We start from the raw sequence: 22,298 nt of genomic DNA, 5'->3' as shown, positions 1-22,298 counted from the left end.
TAACAAGTAAAGAGACTTGCCGGTAACGAGATTGAACTAGGTATTGGATACCGACGATCAAATCTCGGGCAAGTAACATACCGATGACAAAGGGAACAAAGTATGTTGTTATGCGGTTTGACCGATAAAGATCTTCGTAGAATATGTAGGAGCCAATATGGGCATCCATGTTCCGCTATTGGTTATTGACCAAGAATAGTTCTAGGTCATGTCTACATTGTTCTCGAACCCGTAGGGTCCGCACGCTTAAGGTTTCGATGACAGTTATATCATGAGTTTATGAGTTTTGATGTACCGAAGGAGTTCAGAGTCCCGGATGAGATCAGGGACATGACGAGGAGTCTCGAAATGGTCGAGACGTAAAGATCGATATACTGGACGACTATATTCGGAGTTCGGAAAGGTTCCGAGTGATTCGGGTATTTTTCGGAGTACCGGAGAGTTACGGGAATTCGCCGGGGAGTATATGGGCCTTATTGGGCTATACGGGAATAGAGGAGAGAGGCCAAAAGGAAAGAGGCCTGCGCCCCCCCTCTGGTCCGAATTGGACAAGGGGGGCAGCCCCCTTTTCCTTTTCCATCTCCCCCTCTTTCCACTTCTCCTACTCCAACAAGGAAGGAGGGAGTCCTACTCCCGGTGGGAGTAGGACTCCCCTTGGCGCGCCCCCTCCTAGGCCGGCCGCACCTCCCCCCTTCCTCCTTTATATACGGGGGCAAGGGGGCACCCCATAAAACACAAGTTGATCTACGGATCGTTCCTTAGCCGTGTGCGGTGCCCCCTTCCACCATATTCCACCTCGGTCATATCGTCGCGGAGTTTAGGCGAAGCCCTGCGCCGGTAGAACATCATCATCGTCACCACGCCGTCGTGCTGACGGAACTCATCCCCGAAGCTTTGCTGGACCGGAGCCCGGGGATCGTCTTCAAGCTGAACGTGTGCTGAACTCGGAGGTGCCATACGTTCGGAACTTGGATCGGTCGGATCGTGAAGATGTACGAGTACATCAACCGCGTTGTTATAACGCTTTCACTTACGGTCTACGAGGGTACGTGGACAACACTCTCCCCTCTCGTTGCTATGTCATCACCATGATCTTGCGTGTACGTAGGAAATTTTTTGAAATTACTACGTTCTCCAACAGTGGCATCCGAGCCTAGGTTTTATGCATTGATGTTATATGCACGAGTAGAACACAAGTGAGTTGTGGGCGATACAAGTCATACTGCTTACCAGCATGTCATACTTTGGTTCGGCGGTATTGTGAGATGAAGCGGCCCGGACCGACATTACGCGTACGCTTACGCGAGACTGGTTTCATCGTTACGAGCACTCGTGCTTAAAGGTGGCTGACGGGTGTCTGTCTCTCTCACTTTAGTTGAACCGAGTCTGGCTATGCCCGGTCCTTGCGAAGGTTAAAACAGCATCAACTTGACAAACTATCGTTGTGGTTTTTGATGCGTAGGTAAGAACGGTTCTTGCTAAGCCCGTAGCAGCCACGTAAAGTTTGTAACAACAAAGTAGAGGACGTCTAACTTGTTTTTGCAGGGCATGTTGTGATGTGATATGGTCAAGACGTGATGCTATATTTTATTGTATGAGATGATCATGTTTTGTAACCGAAGTTATCGGCAACTGGCAGGAGCCATATGGTTGTCGCTTTATTGTATGAAATGCAAACGCCCTGTAATTGCTTTACTTTATCACTAAGCGGTAGCGATAGTCGTAGAAGCAATAGTTGGCGAGACGACAACGATGCTATGATGAAGATCAAGGTGTCGCGCCGGTGACGATGGTGATCATGATGGTGCTTCGGAGATGGAGATCACAAGCACAAGATGATGATGGCCATATCATATCACTTATATTGATTGCATGTGATGTTTATCCTTTATGCATCTTATCTTGCTTTGATTGACGGTAGCATTTTAAGATGATCTCTCACTAAAATTATCAAGAAGTGTTCTTCCTGAGTATGCACCGTTGCCAAAGTTCGTCGTGCCCAGACACCACGTGATGATCGGGTGTGATAAGCTCTACGTCCATCTACAACGGGTGCAAGACAGTTTTGCACACGCGGAATACTCAGGTTAAACTTGACGAGCCTAGCATATGCAGATATGGCCTCGGAACACGGAGACCGAAAGGTCGAGCGTGAATCATATAGTAGATATGATCAACATAGTGATGTTCACCATTGAAAACTACTCCATCTCACGTGATGATCGGTTATGGTTTAGTTGATTTGGATCACGTGATCACTTAGATGACTAGAGAGATGTCTGTTTAAGTGGGAGTTCTTTAGTAATATGATTAATTGAACTTTAGTTTATCATGAACTTAGTCCTGGTAGTATTTTGCAAATTATGTTGTAGATCAATAGCTTGCGTTGTTGCTTTCATATGTTTATTTTGATATGTTCCTAGAGAAAATTGTGTTGAAAGATGTTAGTAGCAATGATGCGGATTGGATCCGTGATCTGAGGTTTATCCTCATTGCTGCACAGAAGAATTATGTCCTTGATGCACCGCTAGGTGACAGACCTATTGAAGGAGCAAATGCAGACGTTATGAACGTTTGGCTAGCTCAATATGATGACTACTTGATAGTTTTGTGCACCATGCTTAACGGCTTAGAATCGACCATATGAGATGTTCCAGGAGTTGAAGTTAATATTTCAAGCAAATACCCGAGTTGAGAGATATGAAGTCTCCAACAAGTTCTATGGCTAAAAGATGGAGGAGAATCGCTCAACTAGTGAGCATGTGCTCAGATTGTCTGGGTACTATAATCGCTTGAATCAAGTGGGAGTTAATCTTTCAGATAAGATAGTGATTGATAGAATTCTCTAGTCACCATCACCAAGTTAGTAGAACTTTGTGATGAACTATAGTATGCTAGGGATGACGAAAACGATCCCCGAGCTCTTCATGATGTTGAAATCGACGAAGGTAGAAATCAAGAAAGAGCATCAAGTGTTGATGATTGACAAGACCACTAGTTTCAAGAAAAGGGAAAGAAAGGGAACTTCAAGCAGAATGGCAAGCAAGTTGTCACTCCCGTGAAGAAGACCAAAGCTGGACCAAAACCTGAAACTGAGTGCTTACTGTTGGGGAACGTAGTAATTTCAAAAAAATTCCTACGCACACGCAAGATCATGGTGATGATATAGCAACGAGGGGAGAGTGTTGTCTACATACCCTTGTAGACCGAAGCGGAAGCGTTGACGCAACGTAGAGGAAGTAGTCGTACGTCCTCCGGTTCAACCGATCCAAGTACCGTTACTCCGGCACCTCCGAGTTCTTGACACGCGTACAGCTCGATGACGCACCCTCGATCTCCGATCCAGTAGAGGCGCCGAGGGGGAGTCCCGTCAGCACGACGGCGTGGTGACGATCTTGATGTTCTCCTGTTGCAGGGCTTCGCCTAAGCACCACTACAATATGACCGAGGTGTAATATCATGGAGGGGGGCACCGCACACGGCTAAGGAACGATCAATGATCAACTTGTGTGTTCTAGGGTGCCCCCCTACCCCCGTATATAAAGGAGGGAGGGAGGAGGTGGCCGGCCCTAGGGGGGCGCGCCATGAGGAGGGGGAAACCTACTCCAAGTAGGTTTCCCTCTCTTTTCCTTATCTTATTTGGATGGGGAAGGAAAGAGTACTAGTATTAGGAAGTAGTACTAGTAGTAGTAATAGGAAGAGGGGGGAGGAGAAAGGAAAGGGGGGGCCGGGCCCCCTCCCCAATTCGGATTGGGCTTGGGGGGTGCGCCCCCCTCCCTTGCTCCTTCTCTCTTCCTCCTACATGGGCCCAATAAGGCCCATATACCTCCCGGGGGGTTCCGGTAACCTCCCGGGGCTCCAAACTTCTCCGGAACCTTTCCGGTGTCCAAATATATCCGTCCAATATATCAATCTTTATGTCTTGACCATTTCGAGACTCCTCGTCATGTCCGTAATCATATCCGGGACTCCGAACAACCTTCGGTACATCAAAATACATAAACTCATAATATAACTGTCATCGAAACCTTAAGCGTGCGGACCCTACGGTTCGAGAACGATGTAGACATGACTGAGACACATCTCTGGTCAATAACCAATAGCGGGACCTGGATGCCCATATTGGTTCCCACATATTCTACGAAGATCTTTATCGGTCAAACCGCATAACAACATACGTTGTTCCCTTTGTCATCGGTATGTTACTTGTCCGAGATTCGATCGTCGGTATCCAATACCTAGTTCAATCTCGTTATCGACAAGTCTCTTTACTCGTTCTGTAATACTTCACTTATAACTAACTCATTAGTTACATGCTTGCAAGGCTTATGTGATGAGTATTGCCGAGAGGGCCCAGAGATACCTCTCCGACAATCGGAGTGACAAAATCTAATCTCGAATTATGCTAACTCAACATGTACCTTCGGAGACACCTGTAGTACTCCTTTATAATCACCCAGTTACGTTGTGACGTTTGGTAGTACCCAAAGTGTTCCTCCGGTAAACGGGAGTTACACAATTCTCATAGTTACAGGAACATGTATAAGTCATGAAGGAAGCAATAGCAGAATACTAAACGATCAAGTGCTAAGCTAACGGGATGGGTCATGTCAATCACCTCATTCTCCTAATGATGTGATCCCATTAATCAAATGACAACACATGTCAATGGTTAGGAAACATAACCATCTTTGATTAATGAGCTAGTCAAGTAGAGGCATACTAGTGACTATATGTTTGTCTATGTATTCACACATGTATCATGTTTCCGGTTAATACAATTCTAGCATGAATAATAAACATTTATCATGATATGAGGAAATAAATAATAACTTTATTATTGCCTCTAGGGCATATTTCCTTCAGTCTCCCACTTGCACTAGAGTCAATAATCTAGATTACATAGTAATGATTCTAACACCCATGGAGTCTTGGTGCTGATCATGTTTTGCTCGTGAGAGAGGCTTAGTCAACGGGTCTGCAACATTCAGATCCGTATGTATCTTGCAAATCTCTATTTCTACCACTTGGACTTGGTCCCGAATGGAATTGAAGCGTCTCTTGATGTGCTTGGTCCTCTTGTGAAATCTGGATTCCTTTGCCAAAGCAATTGCACCAGTATTGTCACAGAAGATCTTCATTGGTCCCGATGCACTAGGTATGACACCTAGATCGGAAATGAACTCCTTCATCCAGACTCCTTCATTTGCTGCTTCAGAAGCAGCTATGTACTCCGCTTCACATGTAGATCCTGCCACGATGCTTTGTTTAGAACTGCACCAACTTACAGCTCCACCGTTTAATAAAAACACGTATCCGGTCTGCGATTTAGAATCGTCCAGGTCAGTGTCAAATCTTGCATCGACGTAACCATTTACGACTAGCTCTTTGTCACCTCCATATACGAGAAACATATCCTTAGTCCTTTTCAGGTATTTCAGGATGTTCTTGACCGCTGTCCAGTGATCCACTCCTGGATTACTTTGGTACCTACCTGCCAAGCTTATTGCTAAGCATACGTCAGGTCTGGTACACAGCATTGCATACATGATAGAGCCTATGGCTGAAGCATAGGGAACATCTTTCATTTTCTCTCTATCTTCTGCTGTGGTCGGGCATTGAGTTTGACTCAACTTCACACCTTGTAGCATAGGCAAGAATCCTTTCTTTGCCTGATCCATTTTGAACTTTTTCAAAATTTTGTCAAGGTATGTACTTTGTGAAAGTCCTATTAAGCGTCTTGATCTATCTCTATAGATCTTGATGCCCAATATGTAAGCAGCTTCACCGAGGTCTTTCATAGAAAAACTTTTATTCAAGTATCCCTTTATGCTATCCAGAAATTCTATATCATTTCCAATTAATAATATGTCATCAACATATAAAACTAGAAATGCTACAGAGCTCCCACTCACTTTCTTGTAAATACAGGCTTCTCCAAAAGTCTATATAAAACCATATGCTTTGATCACACTATCAAAACGTTTATTCCAACTCTGAGATGCTTGCACCAGTCCATAAATGGAACGTTGGAGCTTGCACACTTTGTCAGCACCTTTTGGATCAACAAAACCTTCAGGTTGCATCATATACAACTCTTCTTCTAGAAATCCATTCAAGAATGCAGTCTTGACATCCATTTGCCTAATTTCATAATCATGAAATGCAGCAATAGCCAACATGATTCGGACAGACTTAAGCATCGCTACGGGTGAGAAAGTCTCATCGTAGTCAACCCCTTGAACTTGTCGAAAACCTTTTGCAACAAGTCGAGCTTTGTAGACAGTAACATTACCATCAGCGTCAGTCTTCTTCTTAAAGATCCATTTATTCTCAATGGCTTGCCGATCATCGGGCAAGTCAACCAAAGTCCATACTTTGTTTTCATACATGGATCCTATCTCAGATTTCATGGCCTCTAGCCATTTTGCGGAATCTGGGCTCATCATCGCTTCCTCATAGTTCGTAGGTTCATCATGGTCTAGTAACATGACTTCCAGAATAGGATTTCCGTACCACTCTGGTGCGGATCTTACTCTGGTAGACCTACGAGGTTCAGTAGAAACTTGATCTGAAGTTTCATGATCAATATCATTAGCTTCCTCACTAATTGGTGTAGTTGTCACAGGAACCGGTTCTTGTGATGAACTACTTTCCAATAAGGGAGTAGATACAGTTATCTCATCAAGTTCTATTTTCCTCCCACTCACTTCTTTCGAGAGAAACTCCTTCTCTAGAAAGGATCCGATTTTAGCAACGAAAATCTTGCCTTCAGATCTGTGATAGAAGGTGTACCCAATTGTCTCCTTTGGGTATCCTATGAAGACACATTTCTCCGATTTGGGTTCGAGCTTATCTGGTTGAAGTTTCTTCACATAAGCATCGCAGCCCCAAACTTTGAGAAACGACAACTTTGGTTTCTTGCCAAACCACAGTTCATAAGGCGTCGTCTCAACGGATTTTGATGGTGCCCTATTTAACGTGAATGCGGCCGTCTCTAAAGCATAACCCCAAAACGATAGTGGTAAATCGGTAAGAGACATCATAGATCGCACCATATCAAGTAAAGTACGATTACGACGTTCGGACACACCATTTCGCTGTGGTGTTCCAGGTGGCGTGAGTTGCGAAACTATTCCACATTGTTTCAAATGTAAACCAAACTCGTAACTCAAATATTCTCCTCCACGATCAGATCGTAGAAACTTTATTTTCTTGTTACGATGATTTTCTACTTCACTCTGAAATTCTTTGAACTTTTCAAATGTTTCAGACTTGTGCTTCATCAAGTAGATATACCCATATCTGCTCAAATCATCTGTGAAGCTGAGGAAATAACGATATCCGCCACGAGCCTCAACATTCATCGGACCACATACATCTGTATGTATGATTTCCAACAAACCTGTTGTTCTATCCATAGATCAGGAGAACGGTGTTTTGGTCATCTTGCCCATGAGGCACGGTTCGCAAGTACCAAGTGATTCATAATCAAGTGATTCCAGAAGTCCATCAGTATGGAGTTTCTTCATGCGTTTTACACCGATATGACCTAAACGGCAGTGCCACAAATACGTTGCACTATCATTATCAACTCTGTATCTTTTGGCTTCAACATTATCAATATGTGTATCACTACTATCGAGATTTAATAAAAATAGACCACTCTTCAAGGGTGCATGACCATAAAAGATATTACTCATATAAATAGAACAACCATTATTCTCTGATTTAAATGAATAACCGTCTCGCATCAAACAAGATCCAGATATAATGTTCATGCTCAACGCAGGCACCAAATAACAATTATTCAGGTCTAAAACTAATCCCGATGGTAGATGTAGAGGTAGCGTGCCGACCGCGATCACATCGACTTTGGAACCATTTCCCACGCGCATCGTCACCTCGTCCTTAGCTAATCTTCGCTTAATCCGTAGTCCCTGTTTCGAGTTGCAAATGTTAGCAACAGAACCAGTATCAAATACCCAGGTGCTACTGCGAGCATTAGTAAGGTACACATCAATAACATGTATATCACATATACCTTTGTTCACTTTGCCATCCTTCTTATCCGCCAAATACTTGGGGCAGTTCCGCTTCCAGTATCCAGTCTGCTTGCAGTAGAAGCACTCAGTTTCAGGCTTAGGTCCAGACTTGGGTTTCTTCACTTGAGCAGCAACTTGTTTGCCGTTCCTTTTGAAGTTCCCCTTCTTCTTCCCTTTGCCCCTTTTCTTGAAACCAGTGGTCTTGTTGACCATCAACACTTGATGCTCCTTTTTGATTTCTACCTCCGCGGCTTTCAGCATCGCGAAGAGCTCGGGAATAGTCTTGTTCATCCCTTGCATATTATAGTTCATCACAAAGCTCTTGTAGCTTGGTGGCAGTGATTGGAGAATTCTGTCAATGACGCTATCATCTGGAAGATTAACTCCCAGTTGAATCAAGTGATTATTATACCCAGACATTTTGAGTATATGCTCACTGACAGAACTGTTCTCCTCCATCTTGCAGTTGTAGAACTTATTGGAGACTTCATATCTCTCAATCCGGGCATTTGCTTGAAATATTAACTTCAACTCCTGGAACATCTCATATGCCCCATGACGTTCAAAACGTCGTTGAAGACCCGATTCTAAGCCGTAAAGCATGGCACACTGAACTATAGAGTAGTCATCAGCTTTGCTCTGCCAGACATTCTTAACGTCGTCAGTTGCATCAGCAGCAGGCCTGGCACCCAGCGGTGCTTCCAGGACGTAACTCTTCTGTGCAGCAATGAGGATAATCCTCAGGTTACGGACCCAGTCCGTGTAATTGCTACCATCATCTTTCAATTTTGTTTTCTCAAGGAACGCATTAAAATTCAACGGAACAACAGCACGAGCCATCTATCTACAAACAAACATAGACAAGCAAAATACTATCAGGTACTAAGTTCATGATAAATTTAAGTTCAATTAATCATATTACTAAAGAACTCCCACTTAGACAGACATCTCTCTAGTCATCTAAGTGATTACGTGATCCAAATCAACTAAACCATGTCTGATCATCACGTGAGATGGAGTAGTTTCAATGGTGAACATCTCTATGTTGATCATATCTACTATATGATTCACGCTCGACCTTTCGGTTCCCGTGTTCCGAGGCCATATCTGTATATGCTAGGCTCGTCAAGTATAACCTGAGTATTCCGCGTGTGCAACTGTTTTGCACCCGTTGTATTTGAACGTAGAGCCTATCACACCCGATCATCACGTGGTGTCTCAGCACGAAGAACTTTCGCAACGGTGCATACTCAGGGAGAACACTTCTTGATAATTAGTGAGAGATCATCTTAAAATGCTACCGTCAATCAAAGCAAGATAAGATGCATAAAGGATAAACATCACATGCAATCAATATAAGTGATATGATATGGCCATCATCATCTTGTGCTTGTGATCTCCATCTTCGAAGCACCGTCGTGATCACCATCGTCACCGGCGCGACACCTTGATCTCCATCGTAGCATCGTTGTCGTTACGCCATCTATTGCTTCTACGACTATCGCTACCGCTTAGTGATAAAGTAAAGCAATTACAGGGCGTTTGCATTTCATACAATAAAGCGACAACCATATGGCTCCTGCCAGTTGCCGATAACTTCGGTTACAAAACATGATCATCTCATACAATAAAATATAGCATCATGTCTTGGCCATATCACATCACAACATGCCCTGCAAAAACAAGTTAGACGTCCTCTACTTTGTTGTTGCAAATTTTACGTGGCTGCTACGGGCTTAAGCAAGAACCAATCTCACCTACGCATCAAAACCACAACGATAGTTTGTCAAATAGACTCCGTTTTAACCTTCACAAGGACCGGGCGTAGCCACACTCGGTTCAACTAAAGTGAGAGAGACAGACACCCGCCAGCCACCTTTAAGCACGAGTGCTCGTAACGGTGAAACCAGTCTCGCGTAAGCGTACGCGTAATGTCGGTCCGGGCCGCTTCATCTCACAATACCGCTGAACCAAAGTATGACATGCTGGTGGGCAGTATGACTTATATCGTCCACAACTCACTTGTGTTCTACTCGTGCATATAACATCAACGCATAAAACCTAGGCTCGGATGCCACTGTTGGGGAACGTAGTAATTTCAAAAAATTTCCTACGCACACGCAAGATCATGGTGATGATATAGCAACGAGGGGAGAGTGTTGTCTATGTACCCTTGTAGACCGAAGCGGAAGCGTTGACGCAACGTAGAGGAAGTAGTCGTACGTCCTCCGGTTCAACCGATCCAAGTACCGTTACTCCGGCACCTCCGAGTTCTTGACACGCGTACAGCTCGATGACGCACCCTCGATCTCCGATCCAGCAGAGGCGCCGAGGGGGAGTTCCGTCAGCACGACGGCGTGGTGACAATCTTGATGTTCTCCTGTTGCAGGGCTTCGCCTAAGCACCACTACAATATGACCGAGGTGTAATATCGTGGAGGGGGCACCGCACACGGCTAAGGAACGATCAATGATCAACTTGTGTGTTCTAGGGTGCCCCCCTACCCCCGTATATAAAGGAGGGAGGGAGGAGGTGGCCGGCCCTAGGGGGGGCATATGAGGAGGGGGAAACCTACTCCAAGTAGGTTTCCCTCTCTTTTCCTTATCTTATTTGGATGGGGAAGGAAAGAGTACTAGTATTAGGAAGTAGTACTAGTAGTAGTAATAGGAAGAGGGGGAAGGAGAAAGGAAAGGGGGGGCCGGCCCCCCTCCCCAATTCGGATTGGGCTTGGGGGGGCGCGCCCCCCTCCCTTGCTCCTTCTCTCTTCCTCCTACATGGGCCCAATAAGGCCCATATACCTCCCGGGGGGTTCCGGTAACCTCCCGGGGCTCCAAACTTCTCCGGAACCTTTCCGGTGTCCAAATATATCCGTCCAATATATCAATCTTTATGTCTCGACCATTTCGAGACTCCTCGTCATGTCCGTAATCATATCCGGGACTCCGAACAACCTTCGGTACATCAAAATACATAAACTCATAATATAACTGTCATCGAAACCTTAAGCGTGCGGACCCTACGGTTCGAGAACGATGTAGACATGACTGAGACACATCTCTGGTCAATAACCAATAGCGGGACCTGGATGCCCATATTGGTTCCCACATATTCTACGAAGATCTTTATCGGTCAAACCGCATAACAACATATGTTGTTCCCTTTGTCATCGGTATGTTACTTGTCCGAGATTCGATCGTCGGTATCCAATACCTAGTTCAATCTCGTTATCGACAAGTCTCTTTACTCGTTCTGTAATACTTCATCTTATAACTAACTCATTAGTTACATGCTTGCAAGGCTTATGTGATGAGTATTGCCGAGAGGGCCCAGAGATACCTCTCCGACAATCGGAGTGACAAAACCTAATCTCGAATTATGCTAACTCAACATGTACCTTCGGAGACACCTGTAGTACTCCTTTATAATCACCCAGTTACGTTGTGACATTTGGTAGTATCCAAAGTGTTCCTCCGGTAAACGGGAGTTACACAATTCTCATAGTTACAGGAACATGTATAAGTCATGAAGGAAGCAATAGCAGAATACTAAACGATCAAGTGCTAAGCTAACGGGATGGGTCATGTCAATCACCTCATTCTCCTAATGATGTGATCCCATTAATAAAATGACAACACATGTCAATGGTTAGGAAACATAACCATCTTTGATTAATGAGCTAGTCAAGTAGAGGCATACTAGTGACTATATGTTTGTCTATGTATTCACACATGTATCATGTTTCCGGTTAATACAATTCTAGCATGAATAATAAACATTTATCATGATATGAGGAAATAAATAATAACTTTATTATTGCCTCTAGGGCATATTTTCTTCACTTACACTGCAAAGGAAATGGTCACTGGAAACGGAAATACCCTGAATATTTGGTGAGTAAGAAGGATGGCAAAGTGAACAAGGGTATATTTGATATACATGTGTTTGATGTGTGCCTTACTAGTGTTTATAGTAGCCCCTGAGTATTTGATACTTGTTCGGTTGCTAAGATTAGTAACTCGAAACAGGAGTTACAGAATAAACAGAGACTAGTTGAAGGGGAAGTGACGATGAGTGTTGGAAATAGTTCAAAGATTAATATGATCATCATCACACACTCCCTGTACTTTCGGGATTAGTGTTAAACCTAAATAAATGTTATTTGGCGTTTGCGTTGAGCATGAATATGATTTGATCATGTTTATTGCGATACGGTTATTCATTTAAAAGTTAGAGAATAAATTGTTATTCTGTTTACATGAATAAGACCTTCGATGGTCATACACCCAATAAACATAGTTTGTTGGATCTCGATCGTAGTGATACACATATTCATAATATTGATGCCAAAAGCTGAAAAGTTAATAATGATAGTGCAACTTATTTGTGGCATTGCCGTTTGGGTCATATCGGTGTAAAGCGCATGAAGAAACTCCATAAAAGATGGATTTTTAGAATCACTTGGTTATGAATCATTTTTTATGCTTGCGAACCGTGCCTTTTTGGCAAGATGACTAAAACTCCGTTCTCCGGAACAATGGAACAAGCTACTGACTTATTGGAAATAATACATACCGATGTATGCGATCCAATGAGTTTTGATGCTCATGGCAATTATCGTTATTTTCTGATCTTCACAAGATGATTTGAGCAGATATGGGTATATCTACTTGATGAAACATACGTCTGAAATAGTTGAAAGGTTCAAAGAATTTCAGAGTGAAGTGGAAAAATCATCGTAACAAGAAAATAAAGTTTCTACGATCTGATCGCGGAGACGAATATTTGAGTTACGAGTTTGGTCTTCAATTAAAATAATGTGGAATAGTTTCACAGCTCACGCCACCTGAAACAGCACAACATTATGGTGTGTTCGAACGTCGTAACCGCACTTTATGGGATATGGTGCGATCTATGATGTCTCTTACTGATTTACCATTATTGTTTTGGGGTTATGCAATAGAGACAGCTACATTCACGTTAAAAGGGCACCATCTAAATTCGTTGAGACGACATCGTATGAACTATGGTTTAGAAGTAAACCTAAGCTGTCGTTTCTTAAAGTTTGGAGTTGCGATGCTTATATGAAAAAGGTTTTCAACCTGATAAGCTCGAACCCAAATCGGAGAAGTGCGTCTTCATAGAATACCCAAAGGAAATTGTTGGGTACTCCTTCTATCACAAATCCAAAGGCAAAACATTCATTGCTAAGAATGGATCCTTTCTAGAGAAGGAGTTTCTCTCGAAAGAAGTGAGTGGGAGGAAAGTAGAACTTGATGAGGTAACTGTACCTGCTCCCTCATTTGAAAGTAGTTCATCACAGAAATCTGTTCCTGTGACTACTACACCAATTAGTGAGGAAGTTAATGATGATGATCATGAAACTTCAGATTAAGTTACTACAGAACCTCGTAGGTCTTACAGAATAAGATCCGCACCAGAGTGGTATGGTAATCCTGTTCTGGAAGTTATGTTACTAGACCATGACGAACCTACGAACTATGAAGAAGCGATGGTGAGCCCAGATTCCGCAAAATGGCTTGAGGCCATGAGATCTGAGATAAGATCCATGTATGAAAACAAAGTATGGACTTTGATTGACTTGCCCAATGATCGGCGAGACATTGAGATTAAATGGATCTTCAAGAGGAAGACAGACACTGATAGTGTTACTATCTACAAAGCTAGAATTGTCGCAAAAGGTTTTCGACAAGTTCAAGATGTTGACTACGATGAGAGTTTTTCACTCGTATCTATGCTTAAGTCTATCTGAATCATGTTAGCAATTGCCGCATTTTATGAAATCTGGCAAATGGATAAACAAAACTGCATTCCTTAATGGTTTTCTTAAAGAAGAGTTGTATATGATGCAACCAGAAGGTTTTGTCAATCCTAAAAGGTGCTAACAAATTGTGCAAGCTCCAGCGATCCATCTATGGACTGGTGCAAGCATCTCGGAGTTGGAATATATGCTTTGATGAGTTGATCAAAGCATATGGTTTTATACAGACTTTTGAAGAAGCATGTATTTACAAGAAAGTGAGTGGGAGCTCTGTAGCATTTCTAATATTATATGTGGATGACATATTGTTAATTGGAAATGATATGGAAATTCTGGATAGCATGAAAGGATACTTGAATAAGAGTTTTTCAAAGCAAGACCTCGGTGAAGCTGCTTACACATTAAGCATCAAGATCTATATAGATAGATCAAGACGCTTGATAAGATTTTTCAATGAGTACATACCTTGATAAATTTTTTGAAATAGTTCAAAATGGAACAGTCAAAGAAGGAGTTCTTGCCTGTGTTACAAGGTGTGAAGTTGAGTAAGACTCAAGACCCGACCATTGCAGAAAATAGAAAGAGAATGAAAAGTCATTCCCTATGCCTCAGTCATAGGTTCTATAAAGTATGCTATGCTGTGAACCAGACCTATTGTATACCTTGCTCTGTATTTGGCAAAGGAATACAATTTTGATCTAATAAGTAGATCACTGGACATGGGTCAAGAATATCCTTAGTGAGGACTAAGGAGATGTTTCTCGATTATGGAGGTGATAAAAGAGCCCGTCATAAAAGTTACAACGATGCAAGCTTTTACACCAATCCAGATGACTCTAAGTCTCAATCTGGATACATATTGAAAGTGGGAGCAATTAGCTAGAGTAGCTCCGTGCAGAGCATTGTGGACATATAATATTTGTGAAATACATACGACTTTGAATATGACAGACCCGTTGACTAAGCTTCTCTCACGAGCAAAACATGATCATACCTTAGTACTCTTTTGGGTGTTAATCACATAGAGATGTGAACTAGATTATTGACTCTAGTAAACCCTTTGGGTGTTGATCACATGATGATATGAACTATGGGTATTAATCACATGCAGATGTGAATATTGGTGTTAAATCACATAGCAATGTGAACTAGATTATTGACTCTAGTGCAAATGGGAGACTGAAGGAAATATGCCCTAGAGGCAATAATAAAGTTATTATTTATTTCCTTATTTCATGATAAATGTTTATTATTCATGCTAGAATTGTATTAACCGGAAACATAATACATGTGTGAATACATAGACAAACATAGTGTCACTAGTATGCCTCTACTTGACTAGCTCGTTTATCAAAGATGGTTATGTTTCCTAGCCATGGACAAAAGAGTTGTCATTTGATTAATGGGATCACATCATTAGGAGAATGATGTGATTGACATGACCCATTCCGTTAGCCTAGCACTTGATTATTTAGTATGTTGCTATTGCTTTCTTCATGACTTATACATGTTCCTGTAACTATAAGAATTATGCAACTCCCATTTACCGGAGGAACACTTTGGATACTACCAAACGTCACAACGTAACTGGGTGATTATAAAGGAGTACTACAAGTGTCTCCGAAGGTACATGTTGAGTTGGCGTATTTCGAGATTAGGTTTTGTCACTCCGATTGTCGAAGAGGTATCTCTGGGCCCTCTCGGTAATGCACATCACTATAAGCCTTGCAAGCAATGTGACCAATGAGTTGGTTACGGGATGATGCATTACGTAACGAGTAAAGAGACTTGCCGGTAACGAGATTGAACTAGGTATTGGATACCGACGATCAAATCTCGGGCAAGTAACATACCGATGACAAAGGGAACAAAGTATGTTGTTATGCGGTTTGACCGATAAAGATCTTCGTAGAATATGTAGGAGCCAATATGGGCATCCAGGTTCCGCTATTGGTTATTGACCAAGAATAGTTCTAGGTCATGTCTACATTGTTCTCGAACCCGTAGGGTCCGCACGCTTAAGGTTTCGATGACAGTTATATCATGAGTTTATGAGTTTTGATGTACCGAAGGAGTTCAGAGTCCCGGATGAGATCAGGGACATGACGAGGAGTCTCGAAATGGTCGAGACGTAAAGATCGATATACTGGACGACTATATTCGGAGTTCGGAAAGGTTCCGAGTGATTCGGGTATTTTTCGGAGTACCGGAGAGTTACGGGAATTCGCCGGGGAGTATATGGGCCTTATTGGGCTATACGGGAATAGAGGAGAGAGGCCAAAAGGAAAGAGGCCTGCGCCCCCCCTCTGGTCCGAATTGGACAAGGGGGGCAGCCCCCTTTTCCTTTTCCATCTCCCCCTCTTTCCACTTCTCCTACTCCAACAAGGAAGGCACGCCCCCTCCTAGGCCGGCCGCACCTCCCCCCTCCCTCCTTTATATACGGGGGCAAGGGGGCACCCCATAAAACACAAGTTGATCTACGGATCGTTCTTTAGCCGTGTGCGGTGCCCCCCTCCACCATATTCCACCTCGGTCATATCGTCGCGGAGTTTAGGCGAAGCCCTGCGCCGGTAGAACATCATCATCGTCACCACGCCGTCGTGCTGACGGAACTCATCTCCGAAGCTTTGCTGGATCGGAGCCCGGGGATCGTCATCGAGCTGAACGTGTGCTGAACTCGGAGGTGCCGTACGTTCGGTACTTGGATCGGTCGGATCGTAAAGACGTACGACTACATCAACCGCGTTGTCATAACGCTTCCACTTACGGTCTACGAGGGTACGTGGACAACACTCTCCCCTCTCGTTGCTATGTCATCACCATGATCTTGCGTGTACATAGAATTTTTTTGAAATTACTACATTCCCCAACACCAACGCCACAAGGTGTCGTCCACATGGAGCTGCCTGAGTGGAGGGAGCAACACCGCTCACCGAAGCGGGACCGATTATATGAATCCTGCCGAGTGTGTCGACCACGGCGGCGGTCTGCCATCAAAATTGTCGCAGTCATCACGTCCACGGCCTTGCTAACGTGATGAAGCGCTGCATCCGTGCACGCTCACAAGCAGAGCACGAACTGCATCTCTTTGCTCACGACGTGGGCAAAAACTGTTGAATAAATCCCAAGCCCCTATCACGTTTACAATTAGTTCATTTAGCATTTTGGTTTTCCAGCAGTTTAGGCTTGAACGCTCATTCTGGTAGCAAGTTTAGCTCATGGGTCTAGCTGCCTGGAGCGAGTCTCACGCCTCATCAGTCTTCTCGTGGGATGGCATGAATGTTGTGCATCACGACGGCGCAGAGTCAGGGGCCACGAAACCCAGTTTCCTATTCTGTAAGTCTAAATAAATAACAATTGATAAATAGCAGAGAAATACAACTGAAAAGCTGTGAAGTCTGTGCAGCGCAAAACAACTGCCTTCCTTCTTCCTCGAGCAATCTCTCAGTTCATGTGTGTTCGTTCCAAGGGCCTCTCTGTGTCGACAAACACGTTGGTGAATACGCAGACGTTGGTGTGCCCCGTTTTGTTCCCCAGGAACTCGAAGTTGATCTCGTCATGGTCGTCCCCCATAGATGATGTCTGAATTTGCAATCAGTTGATGCACATCCAGTTAGTATTGCAGCAGACGGAGTTTGGACGCACGCAAGCACGATGGGCACACACGCAGGGCACGCACGAAGGTGCAACACACACGCACACGCAGCTCACGCTCCCCCGCCGGTCGGTCCCTCAGTCCTGAATTGTGCCGTACAGTGCCGTCTCCACCATGATGGGTCCGTCAAGTTTGAGACATCAAGTACAGATCCTTGATGATCAACGACAGCCAGCACCGCTCGCAGAAAGCATCTACGCGTAGTTGGAGGGGATGAGCTAGTTGGCCTTGCGGTGACGACAATCCACTCGTAAGAAGCGTTAATTATGTGTGTTGGTGTTGATGGCCTTCTGCTTGTCCACACTCATGTCGAGCGGCATGTCATCATCGTCGTCATGCTGGATGCTAATCTTGCAGCTTGCATGGAGCTCGTTCTCCACGTCCAATCCCACCTGCATCTACGTCCTCTCCATTATCATCGTCGACATCAACGACGGCGGTAGGCTCTGTTGTGCTCGCCGATGCCTCAATCTTGATGGCCCTCATCCTGCTCCATGTTCATCTCCACGTGCGGCCGTGCTGTGGCAGGCTGTGATGAGTCCATAAAGAAGTCCCTGGTCCTCCACCGCCGCCAGTCTCGCAGACGATTGCTGGCGCGCTCGCCTGGTTGCAGCGACCCTAAGATGCGAGATCGCAAGAATTGCAGCGGCCAATGCATGACATAACCGAAACACGATTCATGTGCTGCATGGAGCGAACGGAGCTGTCTCCAGTAACACGGCCATGACGGACTTGGCCCATCAGCACTTCCTGAATATCTTTGGGACTGCTCAAAGACCCACTGCGGCGCTTGATTGGGATGAATTGGATTTGGATCACGTGGATCTCTCAGACCTTGAGGGTGCATTCTCCCTCTAGGAGGTTAAGTAGGCCATTGACGACATGCCGTCAGATAAGGCACCAGGGCCGGACGGTTTTTCGGAAGGATTTTTTAAGCATTGCTGGAAGATTATTAAGCTAGATGTGCTTGCGGCCTTGCATCAGCTGCACCGCATGGACAGTAGAGGGCTGGCTCAAGTTAACAAGGCCTTCATTGTGCTCATCCCCAAAAAACATGGAGCGGACAACTTGTCGGATTTTAGGCCAATCTCCCTGGTACACAGTTTGGTGAAAATTTTCACTAAGCTGATTGCTCGGCGGCTGGCTCCTAAATTGCATGAGCTGGTTGATCATTGCCAAAGTGCCTTCATTAAGCATCGTTGCATCCAGGAAAACTTTCTCTACGTCCAAAACACGACAAGATACCTTCACAAGACAAAGAAGCCGGCTGTTCTGCTCAAGTTAGACATCGCAAAGGCCTTTGATTTTGTTTCTTGGGAATATATCCTCGATATGCTGCGGGCCAGAGGGTTCGGGCTGCGTTGGCGAGAATGGATTGCTATACTCTTGCGCACCTCTTCTTCACGAGTACTTGTTAACGGTCAACAATCAGATGATATTCTTCACCGTAGGGGTCTAAGGCAGGGAGACCCAGTCTCCCCATTCTTGTTCATCCTAGCCATGGACCCCCTCCAGCGTATGATGAGCCTGGCAACTGAGGAAGGGGTGCTATCGAAGTTGCCAGGTCGTAGACGCCTTATGAGATGCTCTTTCTATGCTGACGATGTCGTGCTATTCATGAACCCCTCCGAGCGTGATGCGCGGATGGTTAAGCTGCTGCTCGACTGTTTCGCTAGTTTCTCTGGACTTCACACTAATACCACCCAGAGTTCTGCCCTGCCCATCTGTTGCGATGCTTCAGTACTGCCGCGCATTCTCGCTCCGCTTGTTATCCCTATCCAGCAGTTCCCAACAGCGTACCTTGGGATGCCCCTGTCGCTCAGAAACCTGACCAAAGTTGATCTAGAACCTCTGGTACTCAAATTTGGAAACAAACTTCCGTCTTGGAAAGGAGGCTTGATGGCAAAAAGTGGGCGACTTGTTTTGCTCAAATCAAACCTTGCCTCACTTGCAGTTTACATGATGACAGTGCATCGGTTGCCGGCTTGGGCCTCAAGCTTATGACCCAAATATGTCGTGCTTGGCTCTGGAATGGAGAGAACACATGTAATGGTGGCTAGTGCCGGGTGGCCTGGAGCCTGCTATGCCGCCCAAAGCACTTAGGTGGCCTGGGAGTCATGGACTTTGGCAAATTTGGCCTTGCCTTAAGATTGAGATGGATGTGGCTAGCCTGGCGCGATCCTGACAGGCCTTGTGCGCAAGGCCCGCTCCCATGTGACACCATTGAAAAGGAGCTCTTCTCAATGGCAACCAACATCACCATTGGTGATGGGGCTCGGACAAATTTTTGGAATGATCGTTGGTTAAACGGCCAATGCCCTAGGACGATCGTGCCAACATTACACAACATATCTGTGTGGAAGAACCGATCTGTCAAGGAAGCGCTCTCAAACGAAACGTGGCTTACCGACCTAGCCAAGGGATTGACGAAGCACATGACCACCGAGCTGACAGTGCTCGCAACCTTGCTAGAGGCAGTCCAGCTGCAGGATGACCAACCTGACATGATTACCTGGAGACTATCGCGGGATGGCACTTACTCTGCCCGCTCGGCGTATTTGGTTCAGTTCGAGGGATCGATTCCCATGGATGGTTATAAGCTCATTTGGGCCGCATGGGCACATGGGAAATGTCGTTTCTTTATTTGGACTGCTATTCTGGGTAAAATTCTGACGGCGGACGCCCTTCTTAGACGAGGATGGGAAAACAATTATTTTTACCCTCTCTGCATGAGGAACTTAGAGACCCCTTTCCACCTCATTGTTGACTGCTAGTAGTCAAAGGACATTTGGGATTCTATATCCAGGCTTGCAAATTATCCTTCTCTCAATCCTGCAACCTGGGATGGTTCCTCCGGCCTCAAAGACTAGATGGCCAGTTGCGTCCATGGGACGGCGGATGAGCGAAGAAAAGGAACCTTGTCGCTAATCCAGTTGATCGCCTGGGAACTATGGCGCGAGAGGAACAGGCGACTGTTCCAGAAGGAGGCTCTACAGAAAGCGGCTCTGATTGGCTTGATCAAGGATGAAATTCGCCTATGGAACATGGCTCGCGCGGGCATCCCTTTTGACCCTGGCTGAGTAGCTAGCTTTTTTTTCTTCTGTTTTTCTGTTTGGCTTCGCTCTCTTTCTTACCTGTTTCTTTGGCTGCCCTTCTCGGGCTTGCCCCTGTACTGTGTTCCCCTTCTGATCAATGAATTTGGCAGTCAACTGTCAACATTCAAAAAGAAAAAGAAAAAATTGAAAAGGCAGGATCCGAATAGTGCTTTGTCTGTAGGTGTTTCCGTTTCTGTAATAAAAGGTATTGCCTACTGTAGGAGTTTGTCTTTAATACGCTTTTGCCAGGTGTTTGTGCGTGCCTGATGTTACTGTCGTTGGTTTCCCAAAATACAGATCGTACACGGGGCCGGACGAACAAAAAGAAATTAACGCAAGGAAAACTTCTTCAGCCAAACGTCTTTGGTATAGTTTTAGTACCACCTTGAATATATTTTAAATTCAAACTGAAAATGTAAAATTACGGGAAAAAGCGTATTGTGACGATGAACCCAAAAAATTAATCCGTGCTTTATTATTAAGAAAAGATTAACTAAACCATTAGACTGAACAACCAGCAAATCCTTCGCCAAAGCTACAGATCGACTCCAACTACTACCAGATAGTTCTAAGAAATTCTAGTTGTTCCAAGCACCAGCAGGGACGCAGCCCAAGAGATAAAAGAGAACATAATTTTCTTTCCACTCGTACTTGTATGCTTACAGAGCTTTTAAGAGCATCTACAACTCGTACATGTATGCTTACAGATCTTCTAAGAGCATCTACAATTGAATTGGACAAATCTGGGGCATGTCCACGGACATCGCCAATCCTCAAATGTCCTCATTTGTCACCATAACCTCTACTTTTAAAATCTCAAATCCATGCGTAAAAACACAAGCAATGAACAGTGCACACAAAACAAATTATCCGTACATAAAAATGCAGTCTAAACATAAAATTTATTCATAGTGCATAATAAAATCATGAAAAATAGTTCAGTCATTATCGGCGTGGATCCACTTATACTTCACAAGATCATTAAAAAGTTGCATGTACAACCGTTGATCCCGAACTTGTCGATGCATATAAAGAAAATTGACAACATGCTCTATCTTTTGTTTTAGGCGGACTTGAACTCTAGGCTTCTCAAAATCATGTGTGTGAGGCTGCACCTTCGCCCTCATCCTCCACAATCATGTTGTGTAAGATTACACGACATGTCATGGATTGCCAAAATGTCTTGGGTTCTAACATCATTGCAGCTCCGCAACCAAATATCCCAACGAGTTTGGAGCACTCTTAATGCCGTCTTCACATTCTTCCGAGCGCATTTTTACACTTGCGCAAAGAGATATTGTTTTCTGATGGCTGGTGGCTGACGTGACCAGAGTGGTGAGGCCGTCACTGGTGGCAAGCCAGCAATGGGAGGGTGCTAGGGGGAGACCCTAGCTGGGGAGGGGGGGGCACTAAGGAGATATTGTAAATCCAAACCTTGAAGGTGTTTTTGTTGAAGAACCTGGCTACCCTTAGCTACCAAACGGCTTACGATAGACGAGTGGGAACCATTATGTGCCAAGGTAGGGGGACGGGGTGTCCATGGCGTGACATATTCCTATCATCTGCAGCGCGGCTGGTGCTCACAAACTCGAGCCTATCCCTCTCTACCCATGTTTGCCATGGGCCTCTTCCTTCTAGCCGAAGGGGTCCATGCCAAAATGGACACATCGCGATCTCGTTTCTTTTGAGAAGGAACAGGCCGAAACGTAAATATCACATGGTCA

The sequence above is a fragment of the Triticum aestivum genome, chromosome 2B (assembly GCF_018294505.1).
Source record: "Triticum aestivum cultivar Chinese Spring chromosome 2B, IWGSC CS RefSeq v2.1, whole genome shotgun sequence".
In the NCBI taxonomy this organism is placed as follows: domain Eukaryota; kingdom Viridiplantae; phylum Streptophyta; class Magnoliopsida; order Poales; family Poaceae; genus Triticum; species Triticum aestivum.
This window is presented reverse-complemented; position numbering follows the sequence as displayed.